The sequence below is a fragment of the Xyrauchen texanus genome, chromosome 13 (genome assembly GCF_025860055.1).
Source record: "Xyrauchen texanus isolate HMW12.3.18 chromosome 13, RBS_HiC_50CHRs, whole genome shotgun sequence".
NCBI classification, from domain to species: Eukaryota; Metazoa; Chordata; class Actinopteri; order Cypriniformes; family Catostomidae; genus Xyrauchen; species Xyrauchen texanus.
In genome coordinates, this window is record NC_068288.1 from 43,793,263 (window position 1) to 43,814,550 (window position 21,288).

The following is a 21,288-nucleotide window of genomic DNA, read 5'->3' on the forward strand; positions in this document are numbered from 1 at the left end:
ATGCTAAAGGAAATTATGTTTTCCTTGCATGGTTGTTCAGAGAAACCAGGTGTGATGAAACGTTTTATATCTTAACTTCCTTGTCTACTCAAAGAAAAGGCATCCATATTACTAAAGACACAATTCCACACAAAATCCACTTCATTTAGTACTTGGATAATTGCCATCTGATTGTGCTAGATCATTATGAGTTGTTGCAGATGCATCCTTGCTGAATATTAAAGAGGAAAACCAAAGTATGTTACACTAGCACACTGGCTTTCAAGCAAGGTCAAGGTCAGTTTTGTTTGTCATTAAATGTATGTGATTCAGAGCAAATCTACGTGAGATTCGAATCTTCGTTTTAAGGTGAATTGGATCTGGGAACAATTCAATCTGCAAACCCGACTTCTCTGGTTTCATCTTCAGCGGCTGTGTTGGTTAATATTTCAGCACTGTGTTTTGCATTTTGCTTTTGGCAGTGAACAGTGTTTTGTTGTTTTCACATCTGTGTTTGGAGGCGGTAATGCGTTTAGTGCCTGAGGTTTGTGGACTGATGGGAATGATCCATACACTAACTATGATTGTTGCTCCACCTGCGCTAACACATTGAGAAGTTAACATTGCCATCCGCATCTGCATTCATACACACACCACCTATGCTATTTTGACTTTGATGTCAAATTTCTCGATTGTAATATTACATCAGGAGTCACAGTCTTAATAGTAAAGGTTCTTCAATGGTTCTTTGCAGCATGATTCAGCTTTTTTTAAGTGCATGCAACAAATGCAAAGTAGCTCATTAAATTAATATTTCACCCAAAAATGACAAATATCTAATCATTTTACTCACCCTCATACCGTACCAGATTCTTTCTTCGTTTGAACACAAATGAAGATTTTTAGAAGAATATCTCAGCTCTGTAGGTCCATACAATGCAAGTGAATGGTGGCCAGAACTTTGAAGCTCAGAAAAGCACATAAAGGTGGCATAAAAGTAATCCATATGACTCCAGTGGTTAAAAGTATGTCTTCAGAAGCGATATGATAGGTGTGAGTGAGAAATGGATCAAATTAAAGTAATTTTTTACCATAAATTCTCCACACGTTCCAGCAGGTGGCGGTATGCACAAATAATGCAAATCGGTAAAAACAAAAGAAGAAGAATGTGAAAGTAAAAGTGGACTGTGGCAGGGCGGAGGGCGGGGCCGGGTCATGATTATACACACCCGATCCCTCTCAGAGGCTTAATTAGCCTGATAAGGGACCTGGTGTGTATAATCACGACCCGGCCCCGCCCTCCGCCCTGCCACATGGACATTTATAGTTTAAAAGAGACTTTAAATATGAATCTGTTTCTCACCCACATTTATCACTATTTGAATGTAACTGTACTCTAATTACCAATGATTTAAATTGTAACTGTAGTGGAATGCAGTTACTAATATTTTGTATTTTAAACACGTAATCCTGTTACATGTATTCTGTTACTCCCCAACCCTAATTACAGATAGTGGTAAAACTTAACCAGTATTACCAAAAATGTGTCTTTATGCCCAAAACATTTCTAAATAGTTTTCTTTCATAGTCTTTTAATATTGTTAAGGAACTCGTCTGATTTACAGTGTATGGTAATGCCAAGGTACCTCAAAATACAACCCCAATTCCGAAAAAGTTTGGACTATTAAAAATGCTAATAAAAACAAAAAGGAGTGATTTGTAAATTATAAAAATCATCAGTCATTTAAAATAAATATTATGAACATGGGCTTGGGATTACTTTAGTAAACCTTTGTTAGTCAACACCATTCGCCGCTGCGTCCACAGATGCAAGTTAAGACTTAAATATGTAAAGGAGAAGCCGTACATCAACACTGTCTAAAAGCGCTGCTCATCTTGGATGGTTGGATGGTGTGATTTTTGGTCTGAAAAACAAAGCCAAGAGGAAAAGGGCCATCCAAGCTGTTATTAGCATCAGGTCCAAAAGCCAGTGTCTGTATGTGCCAGGGTTGTGTCAGTGCCCATGACATGGGTATCTCGCACATCTGTGAGAACACCATGAATGCAGACAGATATGTATAAATTGATGCAACATATACTGCCATCCAGCACTGTCTTTTCCAGGGACATCCTTGCATTTTCCAGCAGGACAACTTCAAACCACATGTCCGGATTTCAAGTGCATGGCTGTGTAAGCAGAGAGTGTGGGTGCTAGATTGGCCTGCCTGCAGTCCTGACCATCTCCAATTGAGAATGTGTGACGCATTATGAAGCGCACCGTATGGCAATGAAGACCCCATACAATTGTGCAGCTAAAGACCAACATAATGGATGATTGGGGGAAAATTCCACTTTCTAGCTTTGACAAACTTGTGTCTTTACTGTCTAAATGCTTAATAAGTGTTATTAGAAGAAATGCTGATGTTTCACAGTGGTAAAAACACTCGACTGTCCCAAATTGTTGGAGTGTGTTGCATCTGATTTGAAATTACTGTAATTATTGTTCATAAAACAATGAAATTCACAAGGTAAGACATCTTACATGTGTAGTTGTAGTGCTTTGAATATAGCAAAGGGTGAATATAATTTATAAATCAGTCTTTTTTGTTTTTATTAGCATTTTTCTTACTGACCCAACTTTCAAAATTGGGGTTGTAGACTACAGTGCGTATGTCTAAAAATGGGTGGCTTTGGCTCAGGTGGTAGAGCGGGTCGGCCACTAATCACAGAGTTGACGGTTTGATTCCCGGCCCACATGACTCAACATGCCAATGTGTCCTTGGGCAAGACACTGAACCCCAAGTTGCTCACAATGGCAGGCCAGTGCCTTGCATTCTGCCACCATTGGTGAATGTGTGTGTGTGTGTGTGAGAATGGGACACATTGTAAAGCGCTTTGGTAAACTCTAAGGTTAATAAAAGGCGCTGTATAAGTGCAGACTATTTAAAATTACTTTTCAGTGGAACAACATTTATCTTTTCTTTCAGAAAGCTGTAATATACACTCACCTAGAACTTTATTAGGAACAGTATGGTCCTAAAAATAGTTCCCAATATGGTCTTCTGCTGTCGAAGCCCATTCGCCTCAAGGTTCGATGTGTTTGCATTCTTAGATGCTATTCTGCACACTACAAATGTAGAGAGTGGTTATCTGAGTTACTATAGCCTTTCTGTCAGCTCAAACCTGGCTGGCCATTCTCTGTTGACCTTTTTCATCAACAATGTGTTTCTGTCCACAGAACTGCCGCTGACTGTATGTTTTTTGTTTTTGGCACCATTCTGAGTAAACTCTAGAGACTATAGTGTCTGTTGTGCATGAAAATCCAAGGAGATCAGCAGTTATACCAGTCAAACCAGCCTGTCTGGCACCAACAATCATGCCACCAATTTTCCCTATTGTGATGGTTGATGTGAACATTAACTGAAGCTCCTGACCCATATTTGCATGATTTTATGCAGTGCATTGCTGCCACATGATTGGCTGATTAGATAATCAAATGAATAAGTAGGTGTACAGGTGTTCCTAATAAAGTTCTAGGTGAGTGTATATATATGTGTGTGTGTGTGTGTGTGTGTGTGTGTGTGTGTGTGTGTGTGTGTGTGTGTGTGTGTGTGTGTGTATAAAAAGATGTCACTTTAGGTGAACAGTTGTCTTGCATGAGAATTTGCCTACTGTATGTAAATTATTCAAATAGTAAAAAAACAAAAATTAGCATGGGTCACCTAATCCTTACTATTTCTGTTACTGGTGCTTCAGTAAAGGTCATTTATATGTAACATGAGTCTCCAGGATGACAATCCCCCATTTGATACACCCACAAAAAACAAACATTGACTGTGTTCATCCGATACCTTTTTGTTTATCCGATTTGCGTATGAATCTTTCTTTTGAAACAGTATGTGTTGATTTGGTTGAACCGATTCGCAAGCGTTTGTAAATCACTCGGCTGTAATAGAGAACATTTGACACCACGTATTGGAAAACATAGCGATGAACTAAATACATGTGACCCTATATTTGTTTTATTACAGAAAAAACAACACGTAGGGAGTCAAACGAATTGGCGATACGCTTATGAATCGCCTCGATGAAATGAACATGTTCAAAGGAACCGACTCGCTCAAACGAACTTCTCATCCCACGTTACTGAGCTTCTCTTAAGTTGAGGAACCGTGTAGATCTCAGAGGAGCGTGGATTCTCATTCATCTCTCTCTTTGGTATGTCTCAATGTTTGGTTTTGGAATTATATGACTAGCTTAAATGTGAACAGACATGTCGTTTTGAGTCGGGTAATGTCATTTATTTATATGCACGATGATAAACGCTTGCGCAGTAATTTAAGAATACTGCGGTTCTTCATAGTCTTCTTCTTAATATGCATGTGGTTCAGTTGCATTCATCATATTACACCTCAGTTGCGTTATGTGCATATGGCAAATTATAACGCACTGGAAATATTTAACATTTTGTTAAACATTGACTGGCGTAGAACTGCTTTAATGTTTGGCTAATATATTGTTTAAAGAATAGGCTATAAATAATCATTCATGTCTTGGATAATCAGACAAATTTTTTTTTTTTTTTTTGAATGAAGTGCAGGTTTGTTTACTTAACTACTAAAGTGCAAAAAATTATTCTGTTAATACCTTTTTTCCATCATACATTTTAAGCACTTTAGAGGACCATATACATACACTATCACCATATATAAGTACATTATTATAGTTTATTTCATAATTGAGTCCTACCATTAACAAAATCTACCAAAAAGTACCATGGTAGTATAATGGTATACTTTAAAGTACCTTGGAGCATCATATACATCAAAATGGTTTATTTGATACCATAATGGTAATAATCACAGTAGGTTGCAGCCTGATCTCATATACTACCGAACATGTACCATGGTATTACCATTGTATTCTGTCATGTGCCTTTTAGTACCAATGTAAATACCATGGTTATTAGAGTACCGTACTGTATGATTACTTAATGAATAATCATACAATACCATGTATTCATCTGATTCTCTCATTGTACCATGGCACCACCACAGTGCTTTTTTTATAAGCCTAAGTGTACGTTATATTTCTTTAATAAGAAATACAAAATGCATTGGAGAAGTGTTAACCGCTACTGTCTCCAGCAGCATTTCAATGAGAGTATGAATGAGGAAGCCAATTCAGGACACCTGTTACCGCAACGCAGACCTAACAATGGAGCATTTTAGTGAAAGCAATCACTGTTGTTCCCCGGGGAGGTCTGGGGGACTTCACAATGTCCTTGCATGATAAACGTAAAAGGATTGTTTTAATAACCCAGTAGCAGTAAAGTATTAATCATTACAACTAGTGTGCCATTTGATTAAATGCCTAGTGGTTGTCTCACTGTCATTTAGTTTGATCGTGCATTGGTGTCTGAGCTGGCTCCACCAACAGCATATATCCACATAAGTGTGTTTAAGTCTAAATCCCAACTACACTGTTAAACTAACTGTTTGTTCACAGATGTCCTTTATACTACTTTAGCAGAAGTCAAAGGTGAAATAATCTCATTGGAGGGTCTTGAACTCTCCAAGGTCCTGAATTCAAGTCCCTTCATGTCCTCTATAGTACTGGGTGATCTATTATTTTAAATGTCATCCGCAGGGACAACGTTCTGGTTTCTGTTTTTAATTAAATGGGGAATACAAGCATTCCTTGTGCTTTAGATTCTATATAGCCCCCTGATGTTTGTATTTATCTCTGAGATATTTATTAATTTTTATTTTTGACATAGACGCTTTACTTAAAGTGCATTCAAGGAAGGCTATACATTTTGTCAGTGTGTTTGTTCCCAGGAAAATGAACCCATGGCCTTGGCACTATGCCGTGTTTTACCAATTTTGCATTTCCGAAACGTATTCATGATAAAATGTATGCACATAGAATATAGGTTGTATATCATTAAATGTAATGCATGTTTTTGTATTTTTTTTTTTTTAAGTAGAAATGGCATAATTCATGGAAGCAAGTATATGATCTTGTACATTTCTAACAAAAAGTAACCCATTTGAACAAATTTACTGTGTTGTTCTTGCCCAAAAATGTTTTTATATTCACCAAGCAATAACTATATCACCGCTTAAAAGATCCATCCACCCATCTTTTATTGCAGCTTGTCCCATGTAGTGCATGAGCATATCCCAGCTGTCTCGGGCTGAAGGCAGGGAGACCAGGTGGCCAGTCCATCACAGGGCAACAGACATACAAATTCACACTCTCAATCACAGCTGTGGGCAATTTACAGTTTCCAATTCACTTAACCTGCATGTTTTTTGGTCTGTGGGGAAACTGGAGCACCTGGTGGAAACCCACGCAAACATGCGGAGAACATGCAAACTCCACAAAGAAGGGCCCTGGGTGAGCTGGGACTCAAACCAGGGACCTGTGAGGTGACAGCACTACCCTGTGAGCCACTGTGCCACCCCACTTGAAAGATCAATTATCTAAATAAGACATTAAAGAGACATTCAAGTTAATTAATACCTACTGAAAGTTTGCTGCTTCAAGGAATATTCCAGGTTCAATACAAGTTAAGCTCAATCGACAGCATTTGTAGCATAATGATGATTACCAGAAGAAATATTAACAAAATGTTCCTAGTCTTTAGAAAAAGCAAAAATCGAGGTTACAGTGAGGCACTTACAATGGAAGTGAATGGGGCAAATTATTGGAGGTTTTAATGGCAGAATTGTAAAATTCTACATTACATTAATTCTGTTGACACTTGTGTATTATTTGAGCTGCAAAATTGTTTAAATCATAATTGTCGCCTCCGTGTCTGAGATCATCAACCCGCACATCTTATAATGTGGCTAAGCGTGTTACCATGAAGATTGCGTGTGGAGGCTTCACACTATTCTCTGTGGCATCCATGCACAACACACCACTCGCCCTACGAGAGCGAACCACATTATAGCAACCACGAGGAGGTTACCCCATGTGACTCTACCCTCCCTAGCAACCGGGCCAATTTGGTTGCTTAGGAGACCTGGCTGGAGTCACTCAGCACGTCCTGGATTGGGGTGGTAGTCAGCATTTGTACTCGCCGAGATACCCAGGCCCCCTTTTGAAATGTATTTTAACGTTTACTGATTGGTCCCCTTCACATCCATTGTAAGTGCCTCACTGTAACCCAGAAAACCTAAAAATGAGGAACAAGATTTGGTAATCAACAATATGCCACAAATGCTGTCAATTGATCTTAACTTGTATTGAACCTGGAATATTCCTTGAAGTGAATTTAACCTTTAGGGTTATTGTTCTTGCTATCATTTTATCCAATACAGTAAAGGCAGTTATTGTTGCTCATTGGATTGACTCAATCCCCTTGATAGTTGACTCAATCCCCATATCTGTCCTCTAAAGCTTTCTGGACTCCAGATAGTGACTGACATAGTGTCCTAAAAGGCTTTAACTGAACTGAAGGTACATAGGCTACAGAATCCTCATGCTCTGAACACTTCCTGGCATCTGTTGGATAAGGATCTCAGAGGCGGTAGACTTCTTAGGATACATTTCAGTTTCAAAATATGCTGAAGTTAGCCATTTTCAGGCAATAATGGGAAATACATTTTAAACGCTGAATTAATTTTTAGATGAACAGATTGCTTTTGTGGTTTTATCAATATGACTGGGTACATTGCTCACCCATGGAGTTGTTCTGACAGTCTAGGTTATAGGTTATTTTCGCAATGGCATACTCAATCAGAAGGTCGTTGGTTCGAACCCCATGTCCACCACCATTGTGCCCTTGAGCAAGGCACTTAACTCCAGGTTGCTCCGGGGGGATTGTCCCTGTAATAATTGCACTGTAAGTCGCTTTGGATAAAAGCGTCTACCAAATGCATAAATGTAAATGTAAATACGTTGTATCTTAATTTTCTTTATGCATGGATGTCCAAAAAACCTACACTGAAAAAACCTACTTGATTGATCAGAACTTGATCTAAGCCATAAAATTGACATTTGTTGGTGTAATCTAATTTGTTAGTTGGATTCATTTAGATTAAATAGCATTTTTAACTTGAATAAAACTTTCTTTTTTTTTTTCTAATATAGTTGTTACCACATGAAGCACATTTTTAGGTTTCCTGACAAAACATCAACACATTTACCTTCCATTTCTAGTTTGACAAATTTGATTTAGACTGCCAAAAATTGTCAAAGATAATTTCTTTACTCTAACTTGGCTTTAGAAAAACAAAAATAACCATATTTATTTGTGAATTTTATAACTGGACCCTATACGCTGAATTAAACATGAAACAAAGTGAAGTCTTGAGACAACTATGTTGTAGCGTTACAGTTTGTAACATTTATTGTGGAATATTGCATACTTTTTCAGTAGTATGCAGTATAGCATGCAGTATGCTGGTACTACATTTCAAACAATTGTGTTGGTTGGTTTGGATAACCCAGATTGAACCATTTGTATTTTATCAATCTAGGCAAGTTCATTGTGAAGGATGAATTGGGGTTGGGAAGGGTCATTTCTGCATGTCATTGCTCACTTTAAGCTAATTGGGGTCAAGAGTAATGCTAAAGGGTGCAAATGTTATCACCCGAGTTACTCATTCCTTTCACCCTTTACTGCCCTCATGGGATTCCAACCATTAACCTCATAATAGTATAAATCCCTGTTCTTTTAATTCATCAGTAGCTTCTTTTGTTAGTTTTGGAAACCTGTCAGATGCAGATAAGAATTTGTTGTGGGTCCCAGAATTGTTTGCGTTCATATGCTTAAAGACCCCGGAGCAACCTGGAGTTAAGTGCCTTGATCAAGGACACAAGGGTGGTGGCTGTGGGGATCGAACCGGCAACCTTCTGATTAACAGTTATTTGCTTTAGCCCACTACGTCAACACCACTCCACTGTTTGGGGACTGAAGACACAAATCTGTTAAATTTAGTAAGTGGAATTTTCCCCCAATCATCCATTATGCAGGTCTTCTGCTGTACAATTGTACAGGGTCTTTGTTGCTGTATTTTGTGCATTGTAATGCACGACACATTCTCAATTGAATGAGTGTTAGATTTATATAGCACTTTTGCTGACACTACACTCAAAGCACTTTACATAGTATAGGGAGAATCTCTTCAACCACCACCAGTTTGCAGCATCCACCTGGATGATGTGACGGCAGCCATAGTGCACAGTACACTCACCACACACCAGTTATTGGTGGAGAGGAGAGAGTAGAGTTATAGAGCCAATTAATGGATGGGAATTATTATGAGGCTATGATTGATAAGGGAAAATGGGAGGAATTTAGCTAATTTGGCCAGGACACCAGGGTTACACCCTACTCTTTACTAGATGTGCCCTGGGATTTTTAATGACCACAGAGAGTCAGGACCTCAGTTAAACGACGGTGCCTTTTTACAGTATAGTGTCCCTGTCACTATACTGGGGCATTAGGAATCACACATACCACAGTGTGAGCACCCACTGCTGGCCTCACTAATACCTCTTCCAACAGCAACCTTAGTTTTCCCAGGTCTCCCATCCAGGTACTGACCAGGCTCAACCCTGCTTAGCTTCAATGGGTAACCAGTCTTGAGCTACAGGGTAATATGAAAGATAAAAAATTTAGGAATGGAGACAGGCCAGTACTGCAGGCAGGCCAATCTAGCATCCGCACTCTGTTACACTCAAAAATGTGAGGCTTTTTATTTGTTGATTATAGTATCAATTTAGTATCGATACCGAGTTACCAGGGTTGGTATCCTACTGAAGCCAAAAGTTTGGAATCGGAGCAACCCTACTGCATATGCAGCCATGCTCTTGTAATCCGGCCAGTATGTTTGAATTTGTCCTACTGGAAAATGCAGGGACAAAGATAGTGTCTGGATGGCATGTTTCTCCAAAAATTTTACATACCTTTCTGCATTAATGGTGCCCTCACAGATGTTTATGTTACACATGCCATGGGCACTGACACACCCCTGGCCCATACGGACACTTGCTTTTGGGCCTGACACTGATAACATCTTGGTTGGTCCATTTCCTCTTTGACCCGGAGAACACAACGGATGCTTTTACCAAAAACTATTTGAAATGTGGATATGTCGGACCACAAAACACGATTCCACTGTTCTACTTTCCATCTCAGATGAAACCGAGCCCAGAGAATTCGCTGGCGCTTCTTGACAGTGTTGATGTACGGCTTCTCCTTTTGCATAGTAACGCCTTAACTTGCATCTGTGGATGAAGAGGCGAGTGGTGTTGACTGACAAAGGTTTACAGAAGTTTTCCCAAGCCCATGATATCCATTGCAAACGCATGACGGTCTGAGGGACCGTATATCATGCAGAATTCAGAAATGGTTTTCGGCCTTGCCCTTTATGCACCCATTTTGACTGGATTCCTTGAATATTTTAAATATATTGTGCACTGTAGAGGGTGAAATGCCCAAAATCCTTCCAATTTATCTTTGGTGAACAAAGTTCTCAAAGTGCTGGATTATTTGCTGACACATCTGTTGAGCCTCGACCGCATCTTTGCTCTTGAAGGACTAGGCTTTTTTTTAGGGAGGCTCCTTATTTACACTAACACGATTGCCTCACCTGTTTAACATCTCCGGTTTCACATCACTTTGTTATTTCAACTTTTGTTGAAATAACAAAGTTTTTAGTTTTTGTTTTTAGTCCTAAATTGTTTTTAGTTTTTGTTTTTAGTCCTAAATTGCCCGTCTCAAACTTTTTTGGAGTGTGTTGCAATCATCTGATTTGAAATGAGTGTATATTTAAAATAAATAAGTAAATAAATTCACAAGGTATATTGTGTTGTAGTGCTTTCAATATAGTAGAGGGTGAATTGTTGGAGAAGGTTCATTTCTGAACCTAAAGTGCTTCAAAAACCATTGAATAAAATTAGTTCTCAAGAGTGTAAAGGTCACAACTCTGACAGTATGACGTCTTTTATAGACGGATAGTTACGCTGTTCTTCGAAGCCTCAGAGAATCCATGCAACAAGATCTCATCTGCTGCAGCTCTCCAGCGTCGTATTACCAGGAGGCTGGCTGGCTTTTTAAACAGATTCTCATGTGTGTCTGAGCTAGTGTGGATTTCATCTGCTGTGTGACCTTACCAACCACACATATACAAATCCTCATACACACATTCTTGGCTGCTGTGAGACCCTGCATTCATCAATCATGCAATCTTGCCCAAGTTTCTGTTTGTCTGCGAAAGAGGCAAAGAAATTGAAGACTCGGATGGTAGGATGTATTGATTGAGGCTAAGCGTTTGAGAGTAAAACGGAGAGTCTAAAAAGATCTGCTATAAATAAACCAGCTTCAGTTTTTCATAATCTCTGCTTTGCTTTTCCTCAGGAATAATGAAATGATGTCGAGTGGGACATTATTTGAAGCTTAGTGCAGTTTGTTAGATATTTCTATGAGCCATCTGTGAGTGGAGGGGGGGGGGGCACTTGGGGGGTTGTGGGGCTTCTGTCAAATGGGCTGCACCCCCCATTCTCCCCAAGACACCCCCGAGAACTTCCACGGCCCAGGAATCTAACATGTGTCTCCCCTAGTGTTTCAGCAGAGATGTCAACAATGTCTCAAACTGAGCTCAGATTTGGCATGATCATGATAGGGGCGGCTGTGGCTCAGGTGGTAGAGCGGATCGGCTACCAATCACAGGGTTGGTGGCTCGATTCCTGGCCCACACGACTCCACATGCTCCTTGGGCAAGACACTGAACCCCAAGTTGCTCCCAATTGCAGGCTAGCACCTTGCATGGCAGCTCTGTCGCCATTGGTGTGTGAATGTGAGTGTGGATGGGTGATTGGGACACAGTGTAAAGCGCTTTTGTAACCTCTAAGGTTAAAAAAAGCGCTATATAAGTGTAGACCATTTACCATGATGGTAAATGGTCAGTTTGAGACAGTTTAGATGGAAAGTATCTGAGAACAACATTAATTACTCTATTGTCGTGAGTGCACTGAGTGCAACGCTATGTGCAACGATGGTGGTTTCCGATTTTTGCGAGCGTGCATATTCTAAGCGTAATTTTCCTGCCAGTGCAAAGCGTTGGTGGGAGTGTTTGTGCTCCACTTACTCTACCAACCTCAGAATGAAATTGCAATCACATATGACGGATTGCACAGCGCTGCGCTTAGTGCTAGCACTCTTAAAATAGTGCCCAAAATCTCATTAGCTATGAAAGAGCAACCTCTCTGAGCACTTAAACGTTCCTCTGTAGTATACGGAGCTGAGATTTAGAGTAAATCTTGGCCAGTTGACTTCTTAATGACTCTAAGATTAGGCTATATTGATGAATATTTGGACCTTTGCCTGTGGGAATACTTGCCTCTTTGTTTAAGATATACATTTACATTTACATTTATGCATTTGGCAGATGCTTTTATCCAAAGCGACTTACAGAGCAATTATTACAGGGACAATCCCCCCGGAGCAACCTGGAGTTAAGTGCCTTACTCAAGGACACAATGGTGGTGGCTGTGGGGATCGAACCAGCGACATTCTGATTACCAGTTATGTACTTTAGCCCACTACCCCACCACCACTCCGTATATCAGATATAAAATGAGTTTGGAATCCTTTGTAAGCTGCAGTAGGAGTGCATGTCCAGTGTGCGACCATCATCTTTGATTTAGTTTTATATATACTGTGTATATTTTTTATTTGATAAATACATTAATGACATATCCTGTCACTTTGCAGCTATTAGCACTACATTCAGGGCTGTGTGTGTTTGTGTGTGTGTGTTTGAATGCAGTGTTCAAAAAGGACGCTTCTTGCTGCCTCATCCTCTGTATTTCACACATGGATGCACTGAACTAGGGGAAAGAAATTTGTTGTGGATATTTGTGATATATAGATGCACAAGTGAAAGTGTGAGAGAAATATAAGGGTCCATTATACATAAAAGAACCTGAAAATAATCTAAAGGCCTTTAATGCTAATTTGTTGGTTGATGCTGACTGCTCATTTTATGGTGGTATGGTTCATTTATTATAGTTTCATTAGTATGTGGTTTGCCGTGAGCTGCTCTAAGACTACGTTTTCGGTTTGAAATGGCTCCCTCTGATCAATGAGCCTGTTGTGAGACACAGGAAAAGCAACCAAACGTTAATATGGTTATTTAGGCACTGAAGCGTAGAGGGCCCTTTGAATTTTTCTTCAGGTTGTGGGGGAAAATTGGACTTCTGAGAGTAAAGAAAAAGGCCGCTGTTAGTGTGAACTGGGTTTGAACTCATGTGAAACTGAAAAGACATTAGCAAAGTAAATCGCTGATGCACATCTATTGGAAATTAGTAAGTGTTATTAAATGGTGTTGAGCTAGATTCATAGGTTAGAGATAGCTGTTAGATCAAACTGTAATGTAAAAATCGAATGCAAACATTTGTCAAATATCTATTGAATTTAATTATATGCAGTGTGAGGTATATAATATACTATTAATAACAAAAAGAATAAAAAAAGATAAGAGAACAAAATAGTATAGAACAGATAAAAATCGAATAGAACACTGAAGACCAAAATAGACAACAGATTGGATACAGTAGAATATAACAGAGCAGAGATGAATAGAATAGAATGTATTAGAATAGAACAGAATGAAATGGAACGGAACAGAACAGAATAGAGAAGAATAGAACATGATAGAAAAGACCAGAATGGAATAGAATAGAAGATTGGAATAGTGTAATAAAACAGAACAGAATAGAACAGAAAGGAATATAACTGAATGAAATAAAACAGAGAAAAAAGAATAGAAAAGAACAGGGACGTCCAGAATATACAACAGATAGGATACAATAGAACAGAACAGAGCTAAGAAGAATAAAATATAATAGAAAATAATATATTTAAATAGAAAAAAAGAACAAAATAGAGCAGAAGTGATTATAATAGAACAGAACAGAAAAGTGAAGACTAGAAGAGAGTAGAACAGATAAGAACAGAGAAGAATAGAATAACATAAAACAGAACGGACGAGAGACGAGAGCAGAATGGATTAAAATAGCACAGAATGGAATATAAATCGAACAGTGAAGACTAGAATAGAGTACAACAGATACAGTACAATAAAATAGAATATAGAACAGAGTAGAGTAGAATAGAACTGAATAGAATAGAATACAGCAGAACATAACAGATGAAATCGAATAGAAAAAACAAAAGAAAAAAAATCAAATAGAACAAAATGGAATATAACAGGATAGAACAGATCAGAATAGAATTGAATCATACGCAACATCATTGCATTGCTGCCACTTTATGACTGTATTTATTAATACTAGGCTTACTAACGGGAGCCATTCAGGTATGAGCCTCTGCATTGATCATTTCAGCTACTGATATCAGCTGGCCTCAGACTGTTTTAATTCTCATCAGCCCGATCAATGGTATGGATTCGTTCCTGCAGTGGGTGGGAGCCAGTTCACTGTTTGCTGAACAGCGTTTAAAAGGCAATTAGCACCATTTTGACCCTTGCCTGACCACAGTATCGAACAAGGGTGTAGCCATGTGTATAACTAGTAGGATCATATCCCCCTTCTTTTAGAAATGTCTTTTGGGACGAATGTTAATACCCCTGTGTCTGTGCATGTGATACTTAACGTCTAGCAAAGTTCATTACCTTAAAAGTCTTTATTACATAAACAAGAGGTGAGTTAAAATACTTTCTCCTATCTTTAAGGAAACTTTAAGGGAATGTTCACCCAAAAATTAACATTCTGCCATAATTTACTCACCCTCATATTGTTCTCAACCCATATTACTTTCTTTCATCTGTGGAACACAAAAGGAGGTGTTCGGCAGATTGTTAGCCTTAGTCACCTTTCACTTTCATTGCATCATTTGTCCATACACTGATGGACGTGTTCGATGACTGAGGCTGTCATTCTGCCTAACAGCATCTTTTGTGTTCCACTGACTAAAGAAATAAATACAGGTTTCATATAAGATTGGAAAAACATCATGAGAGAAATTACATTTTTGGTGTACTGTCCCTTTAAGTCACTTAACAAATGCATGATGCAGCATTAAAGCATGGCTCAGGTTATACTACATGTGCCGAATATTAGTATGCGGGCACTCGAGAATCGTTTGCTGCTGTGATCCATTAACTGAAAGATCTGAAGTACTTATCAACCCTGGGATCAGCTGATCATAATCCTGCAACTCTTGCATTTTCAGGAGCAGCAAAACTTCTACAACATGGGACATAATGGCCAAACTATGTCATTTAGAGGTTTATAAAAGGAGAATTAGGCCAGTTAAGTAGATTATTCCAAGAATCTCTGGAGGTAGCTTGATCCAGCGAGTTCATAACAATACTGATTTTCTGTCATTATGAGGTCAACACAAAATCTGATGGTGGAATACATTTAAAGGAACAGTTTGCTAAAAAATAACAACTCTGAGAGCTGAGGTGGAGGGGGAGATTTTAATTGAATAACGGTCTTAAAATTCAGTCTTTTTCTCACATAAAGCAATCACATAGCTTGAGAAGAATTTGATTATAGTGCATGAGTCACATGGACTACGCTTATTGTGCTTTAATGGTGTTTTCTGTTGAGCGTCTTACATGTTTTTCATACAGAAACGAATGCAGTGTTGAGAGTCCTTGGCTGTATTGATCTGTAGGTCTCATGAGTGCTGCAGTAGAAGGGCACTGCTGCCTCGCTGCCAATGCAGATCTAATGGAGCTTAATATAAACACTCAAGGACGTGCTTTAAGTGCTTCTTTAGTCGCTGTCCTTGTGCAAGGTTCTGAAATGTGACCGTATAGTTCTGCTCATTAGTGTAACTTTATTATATTTGTGCGTAACTTTATAAACATTTGTAATTTACCTGGCTGGAAATGTGTATGCACATTTAACCTAATTAATTACTCAATTAAATATTGTTTTGCAATAATTTAGTGTAGAACGATCTATTTATTTTACACAACCATTGCTTCGTTCATCAGTTGTTCATTTTTTAAATTTAGTTTTTACAAATTGCTCTGTTGGTTGTCCTGCCAATGACAAGCATTAATTGAATATAACGAGGTTCACCGATATTGCGGAGCGCAAAATAAGGAGACGTGTGGAAGCTGTGCTTTAGGGACATTCACCAATCTAAGGGAGGACTGCTCTTTACTCCCAAAAGTGATAACGGTAACGGCAATGTTACACAACATGTGTGGTACTACACAATGTGTGGTGCGGGCGAGAGCGCCCTTGGGTGTCAGAGATGAAGAGGAGACAAGGATGAAGATGACGATTTTTGTGCACGGCAGCAAGTATTGATATTTTTCGACATTGATATGTTGCGTTTTTGGCGTAATATGAGATAAAGAAGCACAATTTATGATTTAAGTATTATACAATTGTATTGCTGATTTGAAATATGTTCTTTGATCGTAATGGTGCAGGTTTTTTTACAATTTCATAAATCATAGTTTTATGATTATTTCATATTTATACAAATTAATAATACAAATGAGTATTCATTCAAATCACAGTGATTTTCTGTGTGACAAAGGTGAACTATCAGTATTCGTAATGTGTGAACACATACATATTATACTTGCTATTTGTTAGTCAAGGTGGTGCTGATGTTTCAGTGATTGACTTGGAGCTACATGGAAGTAAACTATAGCAAGTGTAACACGTGTATGATGTTACTAGTCATTTGGGTGTGCTAGTAAAATGATGTAAGCTGTGTAGAAAATATATATATGTGTAGTTTATGTGTAGCTTATATGTTATGTGTAGCTCAGTATCTATCGTCTCTGGTTTCTGCAACTAATGTTAGTTACTACTTTGGAGATTAGCCTTCATTTTGGAGTCCTTTGACCCTTTAAGTCATTTAGATTTGTTGCTAGAATTTAATCTGTGGATTTTAATTAGGTAATGCTGTAGAATTGCAGACATTAGTTTCATGTTTAGGGTTTGTTTTATGCTTTTGTCTTATTGAAACAAAACCAGACTGGTCATTTGTTCTGATATTAACCCGTGTTGTCCAGAAAGAACTTAAACAAAAAGTCAAAATATTTTGTTTCAAATGTATCTAATATATAGTCTTTTGACTATAGATACTTTTGAAGGGTCTTTTTGCTCTTTCCCAAAGTATATTTATTGTACAATAAAATGAATCCTTTGATTACATTTTCCATATTGATAAAACAACAGAGCAGGTTGGACTGTTATTACCTACAACTTGAAGCATAAGTGTATTTCTGGCCTGCTAAAACAGGCTTGTTTTGTTTAAGTTGATATGGAGTTGTCAACATGACACTCAATATTGTCTCATAATTGTTTTTTATAACACTGGAAGATATATTTATTGATCAATAACTATGTTGTAGTTAATACTTTACATGGAAAAATATTTGGAATTGTTTCGGAATTTCAACTTCTCTAGACTTTCTTTATTTCCGCTTCAAACACTAGACCTTCTTTTATCATTGAGGCTCCTCCCCTCTAATTCAAATTGTCCAATGATATGAACAGCTCAATCAGAATCAAAATATCTCCATCAGTTCACAAAATTTAAAACATCTCACATTGTTATTAATTTTAATTAACTCAATACATACTACACAAACATTGTGATAAAATTTAATTATTATTAGGCCTGTCAATTAATTACATGGTGTCCCGATTAATTAATCGTGATTAATTGCATTAAATCTCATATACAAATATTTGCAGAGAAATATCAATATAGAATTATACATAGTTATCTTTAAATATTTAAAAATGATATATATATATAAATATAAAAATATTCAGATAATTAAAATGCCTTACATTCTTGTAGCAGAAGAGTTCATCTTTGAAAAGACAATACAAAAAGTGGCTTTAAAATACAATGTATTGTTTACTACCATATTATTGATCATAAGTCAATCATTGACACACAGTTCATCAATCCATTTCACAAGTGAATTTGTCAATCAGTTGGAGATTTATTATGAGGGCTTGTTTAAGGACTCGTCAATTTACACCTGCGTCAGACATGCTTGTGTAGCGTCTCAGGTGTGTTGCGTCATAAACATAAAATGTTTAGGTCAATGTGTCAAGTTAAATATAGTTTAATACTCAATCTTTAAACACATCTTGAGATCCCTTAGATCGCATTTGCGTGCCTTCGATTGTTTTGAATGCAAGAACATAACGCATATGTTTTCTTCACTGTATAAACTGTGTGTTGCTCATAGAGCTGAAATTTCACTTACTGCCCTCTGGAGTAAACAGGTGGAACTACAAGCTTGCATTTCTCAGGAATCATCCTTATTATGGTCCGGGGACTGTGCGATTAATTGTGTTAATTTTTTTAACGCATTATTTTTTGTAAAATTAATTGCACTGAATTAACGCGTTAAATCGACAGCCCTAATTTTCTATATAATACAATTTTCTAATGTTTTTGTAACCCATTGAAGGCTGAATAGTATTTCATTATTCTTGTCTTTAGCTTTAAAGTATACAGTAATTCTTCTTTTATTGGTACTCTAATGTGCATTTTTTTTTTTACATTTTGAGCAAATGTGTGTGTGTGTGTGTGTATATATGTGTCATTTGCGGCACATCTCAAATTCTGTAATGTTTAATAGATTTCCGTGGTGGAAATGACAGTGAAGGAAATTTCATTTAGAAAATTAAATAAAGTATCGCCTTGTCTTCCTAAAACTAATTTCAAAGCCATCATTTTATGTATCCTAACTATGCACAGTTTCAAAATTACAAACAATTTCACACAATAATGTTTCCCCAGTGCTGTTTTCTTCCCAAATAAACAGAAGCCTTAAAGCTGAATTCACCATAACCCCTTCAGCCCTCCACCACTGTCAGAATAATTCAAGTCACACACACACACACACACACACACACACACACACACACACAACCACTTTGTGCATCGAGAAGGCACTATACCTCCCCAGCATCTAACATAGAGCGAGTTAGTCTACATCTTCTATTAAAGATCTTTCTAAAGCTTAAGCAAACAGTTCCCTAATAAGAAAGAGTTGAAATAGAACAAAAGTGTCAAGTAGAACAGAAAGAGTGGAGCTCTGATTGGTGTTTGGGGGCGGAGGGCTCCCACGTGCTTTGGCTCTGAACGCAGCTGTGCTACGGTGGAACGCAGGGGATCGGGTACGCCTTTTGTTGTAGCAGGATTGGACTTTGTATCAGTATGGAGGAGATGATGTGTGGATGTTCTGAGCTTTGTTTGGGTGAACCGTGGGGGTTTGTTGTGCTGGTGTGAGCAGTAGAAAGAGGTGGACAGTGTATGTGGGCTGTCTGACTCACTTTTACACATGCTCATATGCAACTGACTGGAGTCTTTACCTTTGTGTGTGTGTTTATGTGATTTCTTTTAAGCACATTCATTCCTGGAATGACCTTTTATTCTATTGGTGTATTGATTGTATTTGTTGTGGTTGCATTAAATACTGTAATATAATTTGAATGATATTGGCTGAGATAAACAGCATTAATTATCAAGGTAAGACGACAAAAAGTATATTCTTGAACAGTATTTTTGTGACGTTTTTCAAAGAAAATATTGAGACATCTTTAAAAACAAGATGCATTTACTTGAGAAGCAAAATTGTGTTGAATATTAATTGTGAATATATTATGTATTTCATTACAATTAATTAGGAGTATGAACGTTTAAAAGCTAGTATACACAATTCATTCAAAATTCGTTTTTTAAACAATACATTTTCATAAATGGGAAAGCAACTTCATTTGTTTTGGCATTTATTGTGCCAAATTTTACAACTAATTTTATATTAAGCAAATTTAAGCATATTTAAAGAAATCTAATTCAAGCCATTTGATTAAATCTTACTTTTGTCAAGAATATTTTATGAGTGCATCTCATTAATTGGCACTTTTTCATGTTTTAAGCATAAACTTCACTTTTTTACAAATTGCAAAATAAATTGTTAGATTTATGCTTAAAACAATTGCATTTTTTTTTTTTTTTTAGCAAAAACAATATATTCATGATATATTCTCTGAAAACACAATTATCTAGAATTTAGCTTCTCCATAAATGTATAAGAAAGTTTAGATAAGAAAACCAGATAAAAAATACTAAATACAATTTTTAAATAATTTTTTTTTTTTGGCAGTGTATCAGTGCAAATCAAAAGTTATTAGATATTAGGTTTGCTCTAAATATAGAAAATGTCCAGAGTTAATGATTTAATGTGAATGCAATGGTTTTAAACTGCATGCGTTCTGCATGTGGGATAAGATCTTTATAATCTGATGCACAACTGGAGAGAAACTGTTGCTATGAGCCCAGCTAATCAATATGATGGGATGCCCTTCCACTTTTACAGTTCTTTTGTCGGACATACCAAAGAGTGTCATGTGCAATGATTAAAACACCATCCCCAGACATTTGAATGGATTAACTGAACATGGCGCCTACATTGAGGCCAAAGACCCCTTAATATTGCTTATTTAGCAACTTACAATATAATTTATTTATCATTTCACAACTGACCCAAATTCTTCAGCCCCCTCCCAACAATGCCCTATAAGTGGCTTTCTCTGAGTGAGAATATAAATTCAGTATTGGGATTTAGAGATGACAATTGAACTAACACATTATGTTTGAGAGAGGTTTTTTGGTTTCTTCAGCGTGAATTAAGCTTAGCTGAACTAAAAATCACATTTATAAAAACACTAAATGTATATTATAAAAACTGATAGAGATTTGTCTTTAAAGTCTTATCAAATAGAAGAGATTCTTTAAATGTAAGTAACTTTTGTCATATTATTAATGTCACATTAGCTTAAGTAATTGTACATTTGCAGAGGCAAAATTACTTCATGTTCTTTGAATTACAATTCTTCCTAGGAAAGAGCAACAACCTGCTTTGTCAGACGACTGCTCTGTTGTGATTCAGGTTAAAATACATTCGTTATCATGAACCACTGCTTAAAGAAATATTGAATTAGTGAAAGGACTATATTGGTTTAAAATAACCTTGCAGATCCATCTTAAGATGTGCTTTTTCAAATCAAAAGACTTAGTTTGCACATAATTGCTATAGGAGTCCCCCAAGGCTCTGTTTTGGGCCCTACCTCGTTTCCTATTCATCAGTAATTAAGCAAAAGTGCTAAATGTTTATGCTGAATTGTTTTTAGAATTTCAAGTTGGTAATGAGCCATACACCACCTCTCAATTATTAAAAACTGCTCTGAGAAAGAGAAACTAGTCCTGAATGCTCGGAAAACTACATTAGACAAACATAAAACTAACACAAAAATCAACTA

At 37.3% G+C, this 21,288-nt stretch overlaps 1 protein-coding gene across 1 annotated transcript in view; it reads left to right on the plus strand.

Moving 5' to 3' along the window:
• Positions 1–4,153: 4,153 nt before the first annotated feature.
• Positions 4,154–21,288, plus strand: part of LOC127654430 (protein kinase C and casein kinase substrate in neurons protein 1) — a 29,923-nt gene continuing 12,788 nt past the window's right edge. Inside the window, exon 1 of the mRNA XM_052141623.1 lies at positions 4,154–4,197. The gene's annotated coding sequence lies outside the window, so the exon portion shown is untranslated. The remainder of the gene's footprint in view (positions 4,198–21,288) is intronic.